Source organism: Schistocerca serialis, chromosome 7 (assembly GCF_023864345.2).
Source record: "Schistocerca serialis cubense isolate TAMUIC-IGC-003099 chromosome 7, iqSchSeri2.2, whole genome shotgun sequence".
Classification (NCBI taxonomy): domain Eukaryota; kingdom Metazoa; phylum Arthropoda; class Insecta; order Orthoptera; family Acrididae; genus Schistocerca; species Schistocerca serialis.
Window position 1 is genome coordinate 96,522,474 of NC_064644.1, and position 19,686 is coordinate 96,542,159.

At 44.7% G+C, this 19,686-nt stretch overlaps 1 protein-coding gene across 1 annotated transcript in view; it reads right to left on the reverse strand.

Annotated features, from left to right (window-relative positions):
* LOC126412909 (uncharacterized) overlaps window positions 1–19,686 on the reverse strand; it is a 122,879-nt gene that overhangs the window by 94,608 nt on the left and 8,585 nt on the right. The window lies entirely within an intron of this gene.

The following is a 19,686-nucleotide window of genomic DNA, read 5'->3' on the forward strand; positions in this document are numbered from 1 at the left end:
CACCTCTGACATCAAGTCATTCGCCGCATCTCCTGGGATACCACCGAAGTTGAGCTGTGAGACTTCCTCGATCAACTCTGGGGAATGTGGAATTGCGGCGTACAGCTGCTGGTAGTGGGCGTGAAGCACATTCCCTATTGCAGATTGGGTTACGTAGCGACGCCCTTCTTGGTCTGTTGGGACGTGAATCAATTTTCGGCATCGATTTTGGCGTTCTTGGATCATATGATACATCGACGGATGTTCATGAGGCATGCGATCAGCAGTACGAGATCGTACTATCGCTCCTTCCAAATGCCTCCGCATGAGATTGGAGATTTGTTCCTTAGCATGGTTCATCCTTCTACGACGCTCAGGGGAGGCTGCCATCGTGGAACATTCTCGTAGGATCCTGTAGCAAAAGTCCATGGTGCTCTTTCTCCAGGCTACAACATCTTTGCCATACCGGATCAAAATTTTTCGAAGAGCAGGTTTTGCACACTGAATCCACCAGGATATGGTAGACGGATACGAGGGACGGAGTCTATTACATGTGATCCAAGTGTCTTCTATTAGAAGTCGACAGTCAGGTAAATTATGAAGAGCCGTGTTCAGTTTCCATGAACCACGTCCGTGCCATACTGCCTGTCTTGTGAGAACAACATCAGAGAAGTAAGCCTCATGATCTGAGAAAGCAACAGGCCAGATTTCAGCCTGTCGAGTGTGTCGAATTAAGGATCGCCAGATGTAAATGCGAACCAGTCGGCTAGAGGACTGCGCAGTGTAGTACGTAAAGCCCATAAGATCACCGTGAACATGCCTCCACGTGTCGACAAATTGTAGCCGCGCGACGACTGTTTCCAGAGCTGAGCATGGTGAGTGACGCGGCAATTGATCCTGAGGTCGCTTGGTGCAGTTGAAGTCTCTACCCATGACCCAGTCATCGTGTGGTCCCATAAAAAGGGGTGTAACTTCATCCGCGAAGAAGGCATTGCGTTCACGACGGTAGCTGGAGCCCGACGGCGCATAAATGTTGACGATGCGTACACCAAAGAGAGTAAGGGCCATACCTCTGCCGTTGGGGAGGTATAGGACATCTTCGGCAGGAAGACCTTCTCGTAAGATGATGGCAACACCACTACCGGTGTCAGAAGCGGGAGAAAGATGCGCCGTGAAGCCATGTGGTGGTGAAAAATCGGTGACATGCACTTCCTGAAAAAGCGCAATATCTATGTCCGCATCATAAATCATATCGCGGAGCAGCGCTAGTTTGTACGGGAGCCCCATCATCAGCACTGTCCACCCCAGTCCCTTCGATCTCCAAGTCGTCTGTCCAGGAGACCTATACTGCGGTAGGGCATCGACTGTGCACATCATCCACGTGGAGAGGAGACGTAGTTTTCGTCTCATCGGATAGGCTCTCTTCAACGTCGACCTGTGGGGGCGACGGCGCCAGTAAGGAGGGGTGGTCGTTGCCAGTGGTCGCCTGTGGCGGGTCGTTCTCTTCAGACTTTTGGTCAGCAAAGAGCGGTTTGTCGTCCATCTTCGGGTCTGCATCCCTAGTATCCATCCGTAGAATGGATTCATCAGGGGGCGTACGGCTACGTTTCTTTCTCTTTAGTGTCAACCCTTGTTTTCGAACATGTCGTTGAGAGTATGATTGCGGGTGGCTTTCGTCGGACTCCGGACCAGTCTGAAGGAAAGCAGAAGTAGGTACCACTCCCGAATCAACGTCCATCTCAGTAGCATTTTCAGTCACAGTGCTGCGAAGATTCGGCAGGTCAGGATCTGGCGTCTGTGGCACCTCAGAAGGAATCTCAGTAGCGGTTGCATCTACCTGATCAGACGACGTCAACGGAGCAGGAAGACCCTGTGTAGAGGTGCTACCTTCCTTGGCAACCTTGGCATATGTGACAGGGATCTGAGTGATCACCGCTGGGAATGCTTCCTCGCCGACCGGCGACTGGATCAGGCGGCGTCGCATGCAGGCAGATCTGACGTGGCCTTCTTGTCCACAACCCGCACATGTTCGGGGTTGGCCGTCGTATATGACAATGGCTCGCACCCCGCCAATTGTCAGGTATGATGGTATATGTTTTTTCAGTTCAATTTTGACCTGACGTACACCATTAAGGACATGGTAGGTCGTGAAGGTTTGCCATTTTTCCTCTACCTAACCGATGGCGTTACCGTATGGTTGTAACGCAGAGACAACTTCGTCCTTCGGCACTTCAAAAGCTAGTTCAAACACCCTAATCGTGCGTTGACCGTACTCTGCGAGTTCAAGTGTTACAGCTCCGACGTGACCATCACAGTATTTGTACTTAAGTCCATTGGCATGGCGGCGAATAACATCTTCACACACCTCGGTGTTTGTCATTTTAATATAAACGACACTACTCATGATCGAAAAATGGATTCCGAGAACGTGGTTAGGATCTAAACGAACTTCTTCGCGTATGAACGTTTCAACTTCATGTGCACGAGGTCGCGCATGCTCAGCTAGGAAGGAAACTTTAAGGGTCGCACGGCGGTAAGCGCTCGACATGTTGTTCACGGTGGACGGACACAAGCCTTAAAGCTACGACGCGGAAGTAAACAACGCCTGCAACGGAGCACTGCCCGGCGCGCGGGGCCGTCCGCACGCTGCCACGGCTGAGAGCCGACTGTCCAACTGAGCTACCCAAGCACGATTCACGCCTGGTCCTCACAGCTTTACTTCTGCCAGTATCTCGTCTCCTACCTTCCAAACTTTACAGAAGCTCTCCTGCGAACCATGCGGAACTAGCACTCCTGAAAGAGAGACGAGACACTGGCAGAAGTAAAGCTGTGAGGGCGCGGCGTGAGTCCTGCTTGGGTAGCTCAGTTGGTAGAGCAATTGCCCGCGAAAGGCAAAGGTCCCGAGTTCGAGTCTCGGTACGGCACACAGTTTTAATCTGCCAGGAAGTTTTCAGTCCGCGTTTTGCATTTCAATTAAATCGTTGCAGGCGTCCACGCGTCGTTGTTATTCTTCGGATGTAGAGGTGTGGGGGAAAAATTTTGCACACACTTCTTCAAAACTACCTGGAAAATGTGTTGAACACTTGATTTGGATTGCTGTTTGCGATACAACAAGGTGACTCACTGCAGCCGTACGTTTACTGCTTAACGCTGACTGGTCGGGTGCAGAGCTGCTGTTCACAGTAAGTTATTACTTCAAGCTGCCACCGTAGGTATGCGCTGATGTCACTTACATCCCAGGAACAAAATCAGTCCCGGCACTATTCGGATGGATGGTGTTTCTATGTGCAACAGTATATTTTAGGAGGTAATCGAATTACTGGAGTGCAATAAAATTTACATCTACATAATAACTCTGCAATTCACACTTAAGTACTTTGCAGAGGGTCCGTTGAACTACTATCACACTACTATCACACAACATTCTCCACCGGTCCCCTCTTGAAAAACGTGTGGGGAAAGTAAACACCTAAGTCTTTCCTTGTGAGCACTGATTTCTCAGCCGGCCGGAGTGGCTGTGCGGTTCTAGGCGCTGCAGTCTGGAACGGAGCGACCGCTGCGGTCGCAGGTTCGAATCCTGCCTCGGGCATGGATGTGTGTGATGTCCTTAGGTTAGTTAGGTTTAATTAGTTCTAAGTTCTAGGCGACTGATGACCTCAGAAGTTAAGTCGCATAGTGCTCAGAGCCATTTGAACCATTTGAACTGATTTCTCTTATTTTACGATTGTTTCTCCTTGTGTAGGTGGGAGAGCAGCACAAAATTTATCATTGGGAGCAGAAAGTTGATTGAAATTTCGTGAAACATATCGTTGAAACACTAAACGCCTTTATTTTAACGATCGCCACGTTAATGTGGGTTCATGTTCGTGACTTTTTCTCCCTTACACTGAGATGACAAGAGTCATAGGATAGCGGCGTACACGTATACAAGTGGCGGAAGTATCGGGTACAGAAGTTATAAAATGGCAACGCATTGGCGGAGCTGTCATTTGTATTCATGTGATTCAAGTGCAAAGGTTTCCGACGTGATTATGACCGCACAATGGGAATTAACAGACTTCGAACGTGGAATGGTAGTTGAAGTTAGACACGTGAGACATCCCATTTCGGAAACCGTTAGGGAATTCAGTATTTCGAGATCCACAGAGTCAAGAGTGTGCCGAGAATACCACATTTCGGGCATTACGTCTCACCACGGACAGCGCAGTGCCTGACGGCTTTCACTTAACGACCGAGAGCACCAGCTTTTGCGTAGAGGTGTCAATGCTAAAAGACAAGCAACATTCCTTGAAATAAACGCATAAATCAATGTGCGATGTACGACGAACGTATACGTCAAAACACTACGGCGAAATTTCTCGTTAATGGGCTATGGCAGCAGACGACCGACGCTGGTGCCTTTGCTAAAGGCACGACATCGCCTGCAGCGCCTGTTCTGGGTTCGTGACCGTATCGATCGGACCCTAGGCGCCTGGTCGGATGAGTCCCGATGTCTATTGGAAAGAGTCGACGGTACGGCTCCAGTGTCATGCAGAGCCCACGAAGCCATGGACCCAAGTTGTCAACAAGGCACTGTGGAAACTGCTAGTGGCTACATAAGCGTTGGGCTGTGTTTACATCGAATGCACTGGACCTTCTGGTCCAACTGAGCCTGACAGTGGCTAGAAATGGTTATGTTGGGCCACTTTGAGACCATTTGTAGCCATCCATAGACTTGTTCGAGTTCCAAAACAACGACGGAAATTGTACAGGTGGCAATACCACATGTTACCAACCACAATTGTTTCAAGAATATTCTTGACAATTCGACCGATGTTTGGCCACCCATCGACCATTTATGGGACATAATCCAGAGGTGAGTTCGTGCATAACATCCTGCGCCGGTAATACCTTCTCAGTTATGGACGGCTATAGAGGTAGCTTGGCTCTACATGTCTACAGGGTACTTCTAACTGCTTGTTCAACCCATGCCACATGGAGTTGCTGCACTACGCCGGGGATTAAGGAGGTCCGACACGATATTAGAAGATATCCCATGACTTTTTTCTCCTCGGTGTATATCACCGTAATACATAAGGGGCTGCCTTCTCTCTCTCCACTTTTTCGATGTCCTCCATCAATCCTATCTGTTAAGGACATGAAATACTCTAGCAGCGGATGGGCAAGAGTAATGAACAGTATCCTTAATAGAGGTGTTGCGCCTTGTCCGTATTGTACCCGTCAAATGCAGTTTCTGCTTCGCCTTACCCACAATATTTTATGTGTGACAGTTCCAATTTAAGTTTTTTCTAGTGGTAATTCAAATGGTTCAAATGGCTCTGAGCAATATGGGACTTAACTTCTGAGGTCTCTTAGCACTATGGGACTTCTGAGGTCATCAGTCCCCTAGAACATAGATCTACTTAAAGCTAACTAACCTAAGGACACCATACACATCCATGCCCGAGGCAGGATTCGAACCTGTAACCGTAGCGGTCGCGCGGTTCCAGACTGTAGCGCCAACCACCGCTCGGCCACTCCGGCCGGCAGTGGTAATTCGTAAATATTTAGTTGAATCTACAAGCTTAAAGCCGGCCGGAATGGCCGAGCGGTTCTAGGCGCTACAGTCTGGAACCGCGCGACCGCTACGTTCGCGGTTCGAATCCTGCCTCGGGCATGGATGTGTGTGATGTCCTTAGTGTTGTGGCGTAACAAGACAGCTACGCCACACTGAAGTAGCCGAAAGGCACGCGTAATCTTAAGTAGTCTAGATAGAGGTCTGAAACAGGATACTTATTAATGTTATAAAGAAAAGTATGTAGCTACTAGAACACTTAACTTTTATATCTTCATTGGTTTACAACGTTCTTGGTGATACAAGTGAGACTCTATCTTGAGGTACATGCAATGTTACAAATGGCGCCTTGCTAGGTCGTAGCCATGGACTTAGCTGAAGGCTATTCTAACTGTCTGCTCGGCTAATGAGCAATGCATGCTAACTATCTGCTCGGCTAATGAGCAATGCTTCGTCTGTGTAGTCGCTAGCAATGTCGTCCGTACAACTGGGGCGAGTGCTCGTCCGTATCTCGAGACCTGCCTTGTGGTGGCGCCCGGTCTGCGATCACACAATGGCGACACGCGGGTCCGTCATGTACTAATTGGACCGCGGCCGATTTAAGCTACCACCTAGCAAGTGTGGTGTCTGGCGGTGACACCACACTTAGGTTAGTTAGGTTTAAGTAGTTCTAAGTTCTAGGGGACTGATGGCCTCAGAAGTTAAGTCCCATAGTACTCAGAGCCATTTGAACCATTTTTTTTTACAAGCTTAAATTTGTGTTATTTGTCGCGTAACCGAAATTTAATAAATTATTGAATACTCATGGTGAGGATCTCACATATTTCTTTCATTTTCGGAACAAAGATTGTCTAAATCATTCCGCAATTTATACTGCTCTTTCGACGACTACATTTGCATATAGTCGAAGAGGACCGCTTAGGTTGTCGCCTACGAGATTTGTACAGGGTCTTAGGGGTATATATAGATATTTTGATAAGTGGTGCCTTAATATGTACCCACTACGGCGTGTTAGTTGTTTTTTACCTGCGACTAACAGTCATCCCGCGAAAACACGTCACAGTTTACTGCCTTATGTTTTCTGCACCGAGGTAAGTGAACTACCCCTGTCAGTATAGACTAACCATCCTCCGTTCATGTGTCCACACTCAAACACTTGACCTGCTACCCAGGGGAAAATAAGCATCAATGGCATGCTCTCGCCACAAATCAGTATCAGCGTACTCTTTTGTATGTGTATACTACGGTTATTCGGCGTCAGTATCGGCAGCCCACTGAAACCAATTTGTTTTTCAGGTCCGACGTGCCGTGTAACGCAACAGTCTGCAGTCTAACAGAACATGTAATCTGGCAAGCCACTGAAGAAGCTTGCTCTGTCAGATCAGCGTCGTCATATCTCGTCTGCAGGTGGTGCAGAACGCACATTGCGTTGTGCATTCAGGAACACGGGCATGCATTGCAACACGTAACATACATCAAACTTCCACCCCCAAAACATCCATCCACACACAGCAATGTTTTACATGAAACGTATTGCATCCACTCCTAACACTTTGAAGGTTTCGAGCTCCCTAATTAATCGTGATAGAAATGTGATTTAAACTGATTTGTACACAGACGGTTTAAATACGTCAGCTACATGATTGAGAAAAAAAACTAATGTTCTTTTTGAAAAATTGTATCTAGTTCCTGTATCTCGCAGAAAAATTTCTCAATAAACTATGTTTATAACCTCGTAGAAACCTTAATGTTTCTTATGTGGACCTGTATCAACAATAACTCGTGCCATCTATTATTTTGTAAGTTTCACAGTCCTATATTTTATCTGAAACACCCTGTTTAATGGTAAGACAGCGTTCGAAATCAGGTTTTAAATTGTAAAAGGTATCCAGAGGCTGTTGTCGACTCTAATAATAATTTATTGGTAAAGATACGCAGATTAAAGCTGAAGAAATTCCAGAGGTGTAGGAAATTAAAAGGACAGGACCAGAATAAATTGAAAAAAAAGTTGAAGCTCTTGGAAGTTTCACATAGAGCACTAGGCAACGATTGCTGGAACAGAGGAATAGAATACGATGCATGCTGAAAAGTAATGCCTCCGAATTTTTTATGTGAAATATCATTGCTTCATGTCTACATATTTGCAGCCCTCTCTCGCTAGTGCTCCGAAACGTAGCGTGTAACATGGCGGTATGTAACGAAACTATGTCGGTGCATGAAGAAAAGCGTGCTTTGATCGATTTTCGAATTCGAAGAATTCCTCCCCACATGGATGACCCTCTCCTTCAGAATGACTCCACGTGGGGTAGCCGCGCGGTCTCTGAGCCTTGCCACGGTTCGAGCGGCTCCCGCCGTCGGGGGTTCGATTCCTCCCTCGGGTATGGGTGTGTGTATTTTGTCCTTAGCGTAAGTTAGTTTAAGTTGGATTACGTAATGCGTACGGCTAGGGACCGATGACCTCAGCAGTTTGATCCCATTGTAACGTACCACAAATTTCCAATTTCAGCATGACAATGCCAGACCACACACGAGCATTGCGACATCTGCTACAAGCCGACGCATAGGATTCACTGTCAACGACTTGTCCCCATGCGATTTTCATCTGTTTCCAAAGCTTAAGGTACACCTTCGAGGTTTCGCTTTGATAACGAAGAAGCAGTGCAAGCAGAGGTGATTTTTTTTTTTTTACTTTTTTTTTGCCTCCGTCAACAAAGTCAAACATTCCATGCGACCTGTTTCAAATCTTTTTCCTCACGTATTATCCTATTTGTGTACTGTATTTGCATGCAAGAGTCTCTTGCTTCATTTACTTTCCGATTCTGATTTTATTTGTTGACTTCTTACTTGCTTTGCGCGCTGATTACATGAGTGGTTCAAAATGGTTCAAATGGCTCTGAGCACAATGGGACTTAACATCTGAGGTCCTCAGTCCCCTAGACTTAGAACTACTTAAACCTAACCAACCCAAGGATATCACGCACACCCATGCCCGAGACAGGGTTCGAACCTGCGACCGTAGCAGCAGCGTGGTTCCGAACTGAAGCGCCCAGAACCGCTCGGCCACAGGGGCCGGCAACATGGGTGGTTAGGGTGTAGCTTGTAGCAATGTAAATAACTCGTCTCGTTGTATCTAGTATAACATTTCATTCTTGTAGCAATTTCCCTCTTTAATGTATCTGGTCTGGACCAAGCGAACTCTTCTTCGCTGGGGTCGGAAACAGGTGAAACGTTTCTCATGCTCTTGAGGAGCTGCCTGTTACTAAAAGCGCAGCCTTCACGTTAGCGGACCGCACGGACAGCGGACAAGCCTTCCTGATATTACCCTGTACGTACCTCGAACAATGGGCAGCGGACCTAGCGACTGGCGTCCTCTATAATAGAATGGGAAACCAGTGGCGTAATGGGTGAGAACGCGCCTTGTTAGCTAACTTTTGGTGTGGTCCTCAGATGTCCATTGGCTGTTATCCCGCTGTGTTTTGGTCCTCAGACACCGTATCCGCTAGTCCTGTTGCACGTGGGTCTGGGAAACTTCTAAACTCTGCCCTTTCCATGGGAACACTCTGCGAAGCTCTAAAAATTTCCAGAATTTCTCACAAGTCAAGCCTGACCATGGAAACGGAGTCACATTTAGTTCTTGTTTAGTTTTAGTTTAGTTTTAGTTATTTCATCTTGTGTAGATCATTTTCCCGATTGTTTTATCGATATGGTGTGTAACAAGTCAGATCACAAGATATATATACACGCATGAATAGTGCTAATATTAATATTACTGAAATTTTTAGTTCTACACATGCAACTACATTTAGAGGTACAATATATTTTTTTACCATTTATGAAACAGAAATTCGTCCGTGAAATAGAAGGAGTTGTCGAAAAGAATCGATTTTAAGCTAGATTTAAAACTTGATCTGCTACCTGCCAGACACTTTATGTTCTTGGGCAAATGATCAAAGATTTTTGTTGCTGAATAATGTACTCCTTTTTGAGAAACTGACTGCTTCAATAACGGATAGGAAACATCGTTTTTCCCTCTAGTGTTGTACGTATGAACATCACTGTTCTTCGCAAACTGAGATGGATTACTTGTAACGAATTTCATTAGAGAATATATGTACTCTGATGGTGCAGTTAAAATACATAACTTCTTGAATGGGTGCCTACATGACGTCCTTGGGTGAACACCACTAATTATTCTCACTGCTCTCTTTTGTGCAATCAATATTTTATGTTTAAGTGGTGAGTTATCCCAAAAAACTATTCCGTAAGACATTATTGAGTGGAAATATGGAGGCTGATCTGTTTATTACCAAGACTAGCGATAATACGATGAGCGAAAGAAGCTGAACTTAGTTGTTTGAGAAGCTCAGTAATATGCTTCTTCCAGTTCAAGATGTCATCAATGTGAACACCCAAAAATGTGGAGAAATCTACCCTGTTAACTGAGCCCTGTCGGTGGATATAGTGGGTTTTTTTTCAAAATTATGGGAGAGTCAATTTTCTGAGAACCACTTAATAATTCTTTGAGACACATCCTTAACAATATCTTCAGCTGCTTTTTCTGGCATGGGATTTATTATAACACTCGTTTCATCTGCAAAAAGTACTAGTTCCGCTTTCTGAACGTTAAGTGAGAGGTCATTCACATGAATAAGGAACAGCAGAGGACCTGAAATTGAACCCTGTGGGACTCCCTTTGTGATAACTCCCCATTCACTAGAATTTACCACCCTCCCAACATTATTTGTGCTATTCAGCACAAATTTTGCTTTCTGTTCATTAAGTATGATTCAAACCAGTTGTGTGTATAGCCTTCAATTCCATAAAATCTGAGTTTTTCTAAGAGGGTGACATGATCCCTACAGTCAAATGCCTTGGAAAGATCACAAAAAATACCAGCTGGTGATAATTTGTTATTTAGAGCTTGTACTGTTTGATGGGTAAATGTGTAGATAGCATTCTCAGTCGAGTAACCATTCCGGAATCCGAACTGTGACATGCTGAGTAAATTATTTTCACTTAAATATGTGACTACTCTTGAATACATAACTTTTTCGAATATTTTAGAAAATTAAGTCAGCAATGAGATTGGTCTATAATTATTTAAGTCTCTCTTGTCCCCTTCCTTATGAAGAGGTTTGACAATTTCGATAAAAAACGAATGTGATTGGCGGTACATCTTTTAGGTGATGGTGGGAGATAGTGAACGGACTTCCAGATCCCTCACTGGGAGAGCTATCTCCTATTTGGGGCTAACTAGAAAGATGGTTCCGGGTGCCTTACCAATGCTCGAACAGAAGCTATCAAAATTTAAAGAGCTTTCTATTTCAGATTCTCGTTTGGATAATCATTCTGTTTCGGATTCTGTGCTTGTACACGTTTGCCTTTGCTTCTGATTTCCGACAAAATTTCGAAAATTTAGCTTTAACTAAGTGGCATCCGCCATCGGTAACAAGGACGAATGTGGGATCCCCGATTTACAGTCACACCACACAGGGCCCATGTCAGCATCAAGTAGCAGTACAGCGCACCGCGACTCGTCTGCAGCTACCTCTACTGAAGGTTCGGTAAGACCGCATTTTCAGTGCACATTCCCGAATTGACAAACCGCTATATAATCGAGGGTGAGGAGTTTCATTGTTGACAACCTGACACACGTCCTTCACGCACTAGTATGCATGTTTTCTTCAATTTAATTCTTGTTTCAAAGGGGATCTTTTTCTGTAATCACACATATTTCGTTTCGGTACTGAGATAATTCACTGGAATTCCCCCATCTGCTGAACATTCTTTCTGTTCCTCCCTATATTTATTGATTTTTTGTGTGCTCTGTTCAGATTCAAAATTTCCTCTTTCATATAATTGTGGAATTTTACAGTCACGGTTGAAAAAGTACTTCGTGCCCTTCATGTGTCTGGGCACCATCTCGGCCATAATATTATTGTCCAGCATGATTCTGGTGGATACCCTAATTACAATTTTTGTAATCTTTATTTTATTTAAGTAAAATCCATTCCCAAATTGCTCGTAATCTCGACGATGATGTGTTTCGAGTGGAATGCAAACTGTTTTGCTAAATATTATGCTTATCATATTAAAAGTCTGTTATTCGGTCATCATTAAGGCAAATCATTTAATGGCCCAGGTCCTCCAACCATAAGCAATAGGCGATGCGCCTGACGAGTTCCGGATCTTGACAGATTACTTTCCAACGTACACGGCAATCGATTTTTTTTTTTCAGGTAGCCTATCAACTACATGGGGGGTAATCTACTGCTTTAAATGATGTGGGGTTACAGAGTTAGCATCAGTCTCGTCTGCATATCCACAGAGCATCTGATCATTGTCAAGATCACAGTACACCCAGTTTCTGGATATTCTATAGTGACGCTACGTAAGGTACCCCTTACCTGCAGATAAGAGCGCATTTTATTTTATTTCCAGGTTTTCAGTTTCACACAAGTGAAGTGAATGTATCAGCGCAGCAGTGCGTACGGAGTTAGGAGCGAGCGGTGGGTTCCCACGCTGACTAGCAGAGGCGGTTGGCCATCTGGCGCTTTCAGAGGCAGTGGGATAAGGTGCCGAGGCAGAAATCGCTTATAACATAAATAAACAGATACATAGGGAAAGTACATATATCCTAGCGCGAATTACGTAATCGTTATTAATAAATATTTGCTCGCAAAAGCTGCCTTTTGCTAATCAGGCATTAGGAGGTGTCTACAGGTCATAAATAATATCTTGCCGTAATTTTACAATGCCAGGAAACGTTTATATTAATCAATAAATGAATAACTTTGGCATAGATGAAGATGTATCTTCTTATATAGACTATAGCAATTGACCAATTGTACGCTCAGCCTAAAGACTGTGCGCCATAGTCGGCAATCGTCGATAGGACGCCTTTAGATCCACTCATGAGGTAGAACATACTTTCGTATCGTTAGTAGTTAGCTTATAATCAGTGTGAACAAGTTTAAATTACGGTGTTTCTTAAATAAACGCACCGTAATGACATCCCGTGTAAAAATTATTTTCACAAAAGCTTTTTCTTGCTTCATTATGTAAAACATAGAGTTTAGTATTGCACTTCCAGAATCTGAGGGCGCTGCTATGGCTCAGCTCAAGGCCGGACTGGCTTAATTATCACAAACCTCGGATGGGTAAGTTTGGCCAGTTACACTGCACACCTCTTATGTCACCATCTACGGACTCATGAGCTAAACTGAGACATTTGTGGAGTTTTAGTACAAGTGGGGGCTTCTTCCAGGTATCAACAAACCAGTCTCTTGCTGGAGGAAATGTGTTTATGGCCAGAGTGACTATGTTGAGAAATAAAATGTAGGCATGAATAATAAAGACGTAGAAACTTAATAACGTTTGCTTTATTTCAAAAGCTTTAAGAGTTTATACATAAACATTCTGAAGCATCACTTTTCAGCAGGTCTCTGTCTTATCTATTTTGGCATTTCGGTGTAGTGTTTTAAACGAACACCAGTTTAACAAAGGAGAAGAGGAAATTTAGCCTTATCACTTAATACACTCCTGGAAATTGAAATAAGAACACCATGAATTCATTGTCCCAGGAAGGGGAAACTTTATTGACACATTCCTGGGGTCAGATACATCACATGATCACACTGACAGAACCACAGGCACATAGACACAGGCAACAGAGCATGCACAATGTCGGCACTAGTACAGTGTATATCCACCTTTCGCAGCAATGCAGGCTGCTATTCTCCCATGGAGACGATCGTAGAGATGCTGGATGTAGTCCTGTGGAACGGCTTGCCATGCCATTTCCACCTGGCGCCTCAGTTGGACCAGCGTTCGTGCTGGACATGCAGACCGCGTGAGACGACGCTTCATCCAGTCCCAAACATGCTCAATGGGGGACAGATCCGGAGATCTTGCTGGCCAGGGTAGTTGACTTACACCTTCTAGAGCACGTTGGGTGGCACGGGATATGTGCGGACGTGCATTGTCCTGTTGGAACAGCAAGTTCCCTTGCCGGTCTAGGAATGGTAGAACGATGAGTTCGATGACGGTTTGGATGTACCGTGCACTATTCAGTGTCCCCTCGACGATCACCAGTGGTGTACGGCCAGTGTAGGAGATCACTCCCCACACCATGATGCCGGGTGTTGGCCCTGTGTGCCTCGGTCGTATGCAGTCCTGATTGTGGCGCTCACCTGCACGGCGCCAAACACGCATACGACCATCATTGGCACCAAGGCAGAAGCGACTCTCATCGCTGAAGACGACTCGTCTCCATTCGTCCCTCCATTCACGCCTGTCACGACACCACTGGAGGCGGGCTGCACGATGTTGGGGCGTGAGCGGAAGACGGCCTAACGGTGTGCGGGACCGTAGCCCAGCTTCATGGAGACGGTTGCGAATGGTCCTCGCCGATACCCCAGGAGCAACAGTGTCCCTAATTTGCTGGGAAGTGGCGGTGCGGTCCCCTACGGCACTGCGTAGGATCCCACGGTCTTGGCGTGCATCCGTGCGTCGCTGCGGTCCGGTCCCAGATCGACGGGCACGTGCACCTTCCGCCGACCACTGGCGACAACATCGATGTACTGTGGAGACCTCACGCCCCACGTGTTGAGCAATTCGGCGGTACGTCCACCCGGCCTCTCGCATGCCCACTATACGCCCTCCCTCAAAGTCCGTCAGCTGCACATACGGTTCACGTCCACGCTGTCGCGGCATGCTACCAGTGTTAAAGACTGCGATGGAGCTCCGTATGCCACGGCAAACTGGCTGACACTGACGGCGGCGGTGCACAAATGCTGCGCAGCTAGCGCCATTCGACGGCCAACACCGCGGTTCCTGGTGTGTCCGCTGTGCCGTGCGTGTGATCATTGCTTGTACAGCCCTCTCGCAGTGTCCGGAGCAAGTATGGTGGGTCTGACACACCGGTGTCAATGTGTTCTTTTTTCCATTTCCAGGAGTGTAGTAAGCCGGCATTCTGTGCCACATGCTTGTTGATTTCCAGTATTTTCAGTAGGGTCACTTTTCTCCTCGTCTTAATAGAATGTAAAAGTTCTCATTCTACACCATATGAATGATCTTCTGTTAAAAGATGATCAATAAAAGTTGAATCGTTCTTCATTAATCCCCAGTTTCTCTGTCGCTCAGATACCCTAATTGCCACAGCTCTGTATTAATGACTAATACATAGTTCCATAAAATTTCGGAGGTGCAGACGCATAAATTCCACTTCTTCTTCGGCTATATACCGTCCAGCCATTTTCAGAGTGAGCCGAGGGGACTGACGCCCCAGCACTTGCTCCGTCCTTCTAAATTCGCGGACCGCGCCACTGCGCATACGGCCACTCGGCGGCAAATGGAATTACATCTCTGGCTGCGCTGCCAATCCACCCGGTGATATCGATGTATCACTGCGAGCCGCGCAGCTGCTACGTCTTTGTGAGTTAATTACAGAAATTGACAATATTCCATAAACTGTCCATGCTAAAGCCTCTATCCCTATTAATTAAATTCGTCGTCAAACGAATTTCAGTTGTTTCTTTCACAACTGAATCCCAGGAAGATGAAGCCGAGGTACACCATAGAATCAGTATCACCAGTATCAGTACACTGCTCTGCCACCGCCGATTTATTAGGCTGTAAGAGCCGGGTGTACCTGCGGTGCTCTGTGCATCTCTCATGGACAGTACGTGTAGTCTGTCCAATGTATGAGCGGCCACACTCACAGAGGATCTTGTAAACTCCAGGCTTCCGAAGAACCAGATCGTCTTTAAAGGAATCCAGCAGTGTCTGCTGTTTTTGGCGGAGGGCGAAAAATCACTTTCACTTTGTGTTTGCTGAGGACCCGTCCTATTTTTGATGATAGGCTTCCCTCGTATTGCCTTAGATTTAAAACTTTCGGTCTCTTCTTCTGCGTTCATTATGCTCACGGTTGGTTTCATTCGTAGTGCCCTACGTATCTGCTGTGGAGAGTACCCGTTGGTTCCAAAAATTCTTCTCGAGTGTAGAAACTCGTCCTACAGACTGATTTCGTCAGCAGTGACGTGTGCTATGTCTACCAGAGTTTCTGAGAACACTCATCGTCTGCGAAGGGCGGTTGCAGCTATTTTTACGTGAATATGAATCCGTATGGGTCGGTTTCCGATGTACTGCACGTCCCAAAGTGCCATCATTCAAAAATCTCTTTCGATCTCCATCATGAACTGAATTAGTCTATGGATGGAATTCAGATGTTAAAATTTTTTTTTTTCAATTTATCTTCACCATGAGGCCACATTACATACGTGTCATCAACATACCTCCACAGTGCATTTACCTGAACATTAGAAATTTGGAGATTAAAGAACACTGATTCAATCTTTGCTGATAATCCATTACGCAGAAAGCCATTTATATAATGTAAAGTGCTAAGTTTTACATTCTGTTAAGAAAAGCAGAAAGCTGACACTATTGAAAATACTGGAAATCAAAAAACACGTTAACAGAATGCCAGCGTAGTATTAAGTGGTCAGACTCAATTTCCTTTCTCCCCCTTCGTTAAATTAAGTTTTCGCTTCAGGTACTACACTACCATTGTAATTTCATCGTATTTCTCATCATCTCGTAAATGTATTCCATATAAAAACTTTGTTTCTCCCACCCCTTCTTTAGTTAATGTAATTGTTTTTATCTGACAATGTAATGTGTTCCTGTGCAAACATGCTACATCATTTTGTATCTAATGTATAAATGCTATCTGCGTACGTCGCACATAATTTTTTTACTGTGTTGACGACATTCAGTTGTTACCTGAAGATGGCCTCAGAAGTCGAAAGCTGGTTCGTGACCACATTAGTAAGCGCTTTCGTATTTATTATTATTATCATGTTCTGGCAAGAACCGACGGAAAATACAGTAAATGATTTAATTTACATCTGTATAGATTAGTGGTTCTCCACCTTTCTGAGACCATTACAGCTAAGTGCAACCAGATATTAGCTAGTACACCTCTCCCCCACCCCTACCGTCAACGTTAGTGCCTAGCTACAGTCTATAATGGAGAATTTCGTTTCAACATTTCTGTTTTTAAAATGACGGAAGATGAATGATATTTAGTTTTAGTAGGCGTTTTACAGAATCACGGGATAATGATCCCGTGAGATAACGGTATTAATTATTTGTAAGAAAGCAATACTCGGTGCATCACGAGTGCTACCTACATGTTCTCTTCAGAAAAGAGAGTTAACTATCCACATTGAGGGCTGACATCTGTTACAAAACATTCTTCCTCTGCAGCATACCTCTCCCGAGTGGCACTTGCTTCATTCACATCCTGCGCCCACCCATTTAAAATTAACGAATCTGAAGTGTGTGCACTAGACATACCGTTTGTAAATCACATGACTGCTGGATTCCTTAGTCTCAGAACTGGTAGTAGCTGGAGGTCTTGAAGCTGCCAGTGCATTGTGTTTGACCACTGCCAGTAATAATAATATTGTGTAGCCCCTACAGCAGTGTAGCAGTTATTACATATTTACTGTTGTGTTGAGCTGTCAGTTCGTCCATTTATTGTTGTGAAGAGAGTAATGAAGCAATGTATGTTCTTGGTTCAAATGGCTCTGAGCACCATGGGACTTAACGTCTGAGGTCATCAGTCCCCTAGAACTACTTAAACATAATTAACCTAAGGACATCACACACATCCATGCACGAGGCAGGATTCGAACCTGCGACCTTAGCAGTCCCGCGCTTCCGGACTGAAGCGCCTAAAACCGCACGGCCACCGTGGCCGGCAATGTATGTTCTATTGCGGGAACTGTCTACAACTCGAAGATGAGATGTTTAAGCATATGCAACATTAATGTCTCAAGTTACTGTCGTAAATGGATGGTAAAATATGCAAATTACGTGTGCAGTAGGTGGACTATGTGAGGAAGATGTTCATGCAGTGGTTTCAGAATCCCCACCACAGAGCGTAATGCTTTAATATTAGTATTTGCAAAAAACTGTAGTTGCCAGTAACTACAGTTTTCACTCGTGTTGTTGTTGTTGTGGTCTTCAGTCCTGAAACTGGTTTGATGCAGCTCTCCATGCTACCCTATCCTGTGCAAGCTTCTTCATCTCCCAGTATTTACTGCAACCCACATCCATCTGAATCTGCTTAGTGTAGTCATCTCTTGGTCTCGCTATATGATTTTTACCCTCCACGCTGCCCTCCAATGCTAAATTTGTGATCCCTTGATGCCTCAGAACATGTCCTACTAACCGGTCTCTTCTTTTTGTCAAGTTGTGCCACATACTCCTCTTCTCCCCAATTCTATTCAATACTTCGTCATTAGTTACGTGATCTACCCATCTAATCTTCAGCATTCTTCTGTAGCACCACATTTTGAAAGCTTCTATTCTGTTCTTGTCAAAACTAGTTATCGTCCACGTTTCACTTCCATACATGGCTACACTCCAAACAAAAACTTTCAGAAACGAGATCCTGACACTTAAATCTATACTCGATGTTAACAAATTTCTCTTCTTCAGAAACGCTTCCCTTGCCATTGCCAGTCTACATTTTATATCCTCTCTACTTCGACCATCATCAGTTATTTTGCTCCCCAAACAGCAAAACTCCTTTACTACTTTAAGTGTCTCATTTCCTAATCTAATTCCATCAGCATCACCCGACTTAATTCGACTACATTCCATTATCCTCGTTTTGCTTTTGTTGATGTTCATCTTATATCCTCCTTTCAAGACACTGTCCATTCCGTTCAACTGCTCTTCCAAGTCCTTTGCTGTCTCTGATAGAATTACAATGTCATCGGCGAACCTCAAAGTTTTTATTTCTTCTCCATGGATTTTAGTACCTACTCCGAATTTTTCTTTTGTTTCCTTTATTGCTTGCTCAATATACAGATTGAATAACATCGGGGAGAGGCTACGCCCCTGTCTCACTCCCTTCCCAACCACTCCTTCCCTTTCATACCCCTCGACTCTTATAACTGCCATCTGGTTTCTGTACAAATTGTAAATAGCCTTTCGCTCCCTGTACTTTACCCCTGCCACCTTTAGAATTTGAAAGCGAGTATTCCAGTCAATATTGTCAAAAGCTTTCTCTATGTCTACAAATGCTAGAAACGTAGGTTTGCCTTTCCTTAATCTTTCTTCTAAGATGAGTCGTAAGGTCAGTATTGCCTCACGTGTTCCAATATTTCTACGGAATCCAAACTGATCTTCCCAGAGGTCGGCTTCTACCAGTTTTTCCATTCGTCTGTAAAGAAATCGCGTTAGTATTTTGCATCCGTGACTTATTATACTGATAGTTCGCTAATTTTCACATCTGTCAACACCTGCTTTCTTTGGGATTGGAATTATTATATTCTTCTTGAAGTCTGAGGGTATTTCGCCTGTCTCATACATCTTGCTCACCAGATGGTAGAGTTTTGTCAGGACTGGCTCTCCCAAGGCCATCAGTAGTTCTAATGGAACGTTGTCTACTCCCGGGGCCTTGTTTCGAGTCAGGTCTTTCAGTGCTCTCTCAAATTCTTCACGCAGTATCGTATCTCCCATTTCATCTTCATCTACATCCTCTTCTATTTCCATAATATTGTCCTCAAGTACATCGCCCTTGTATAGACCCTCTATATACTCCTTCCACCTTTCTGCTTTCCCTTCTTTGCTTAGAACTGGGTTTCCATCTGAGCTCTTGATATTCATACAAGTTGTTCTCTTTTCTCCAAAGGTCTCTTTAATTTTCCTGTAGGCAGTATCTATCTTACCCCTAGTGAAATAAGCCTCTATATCCTTACATTTGTCCTCTAGCCATCCCTGCTTAGCCATTTTGCACTTCCTGTCACTCTCATTTTTGAGACGTCTGTATTCCTTTTTGCCTGCTTCATTTACTGCATTTTTGTATTTTCTCCTTTCGTCAATTAAATCCAATATTTCTTCTGTTACCCAAGGATTTCTACTAGCCCTCGTCTTTTTACCCACTTGATCCTCTGCTGTCTTCACTACTTCATTCCTCAGAGCTACCCATTCTTCTTCTACTGTACTTCTTTCCCCCCATTCCTGTCAATTGTTCTCTTATGCTCTCCATGAAACTCTGTCAGTTTATCCAGGTCCCATCTCCTTAAATTCCCACCTTTTAGCCGTTTCTTCAGTTTTAATCTACAGTTCATGTC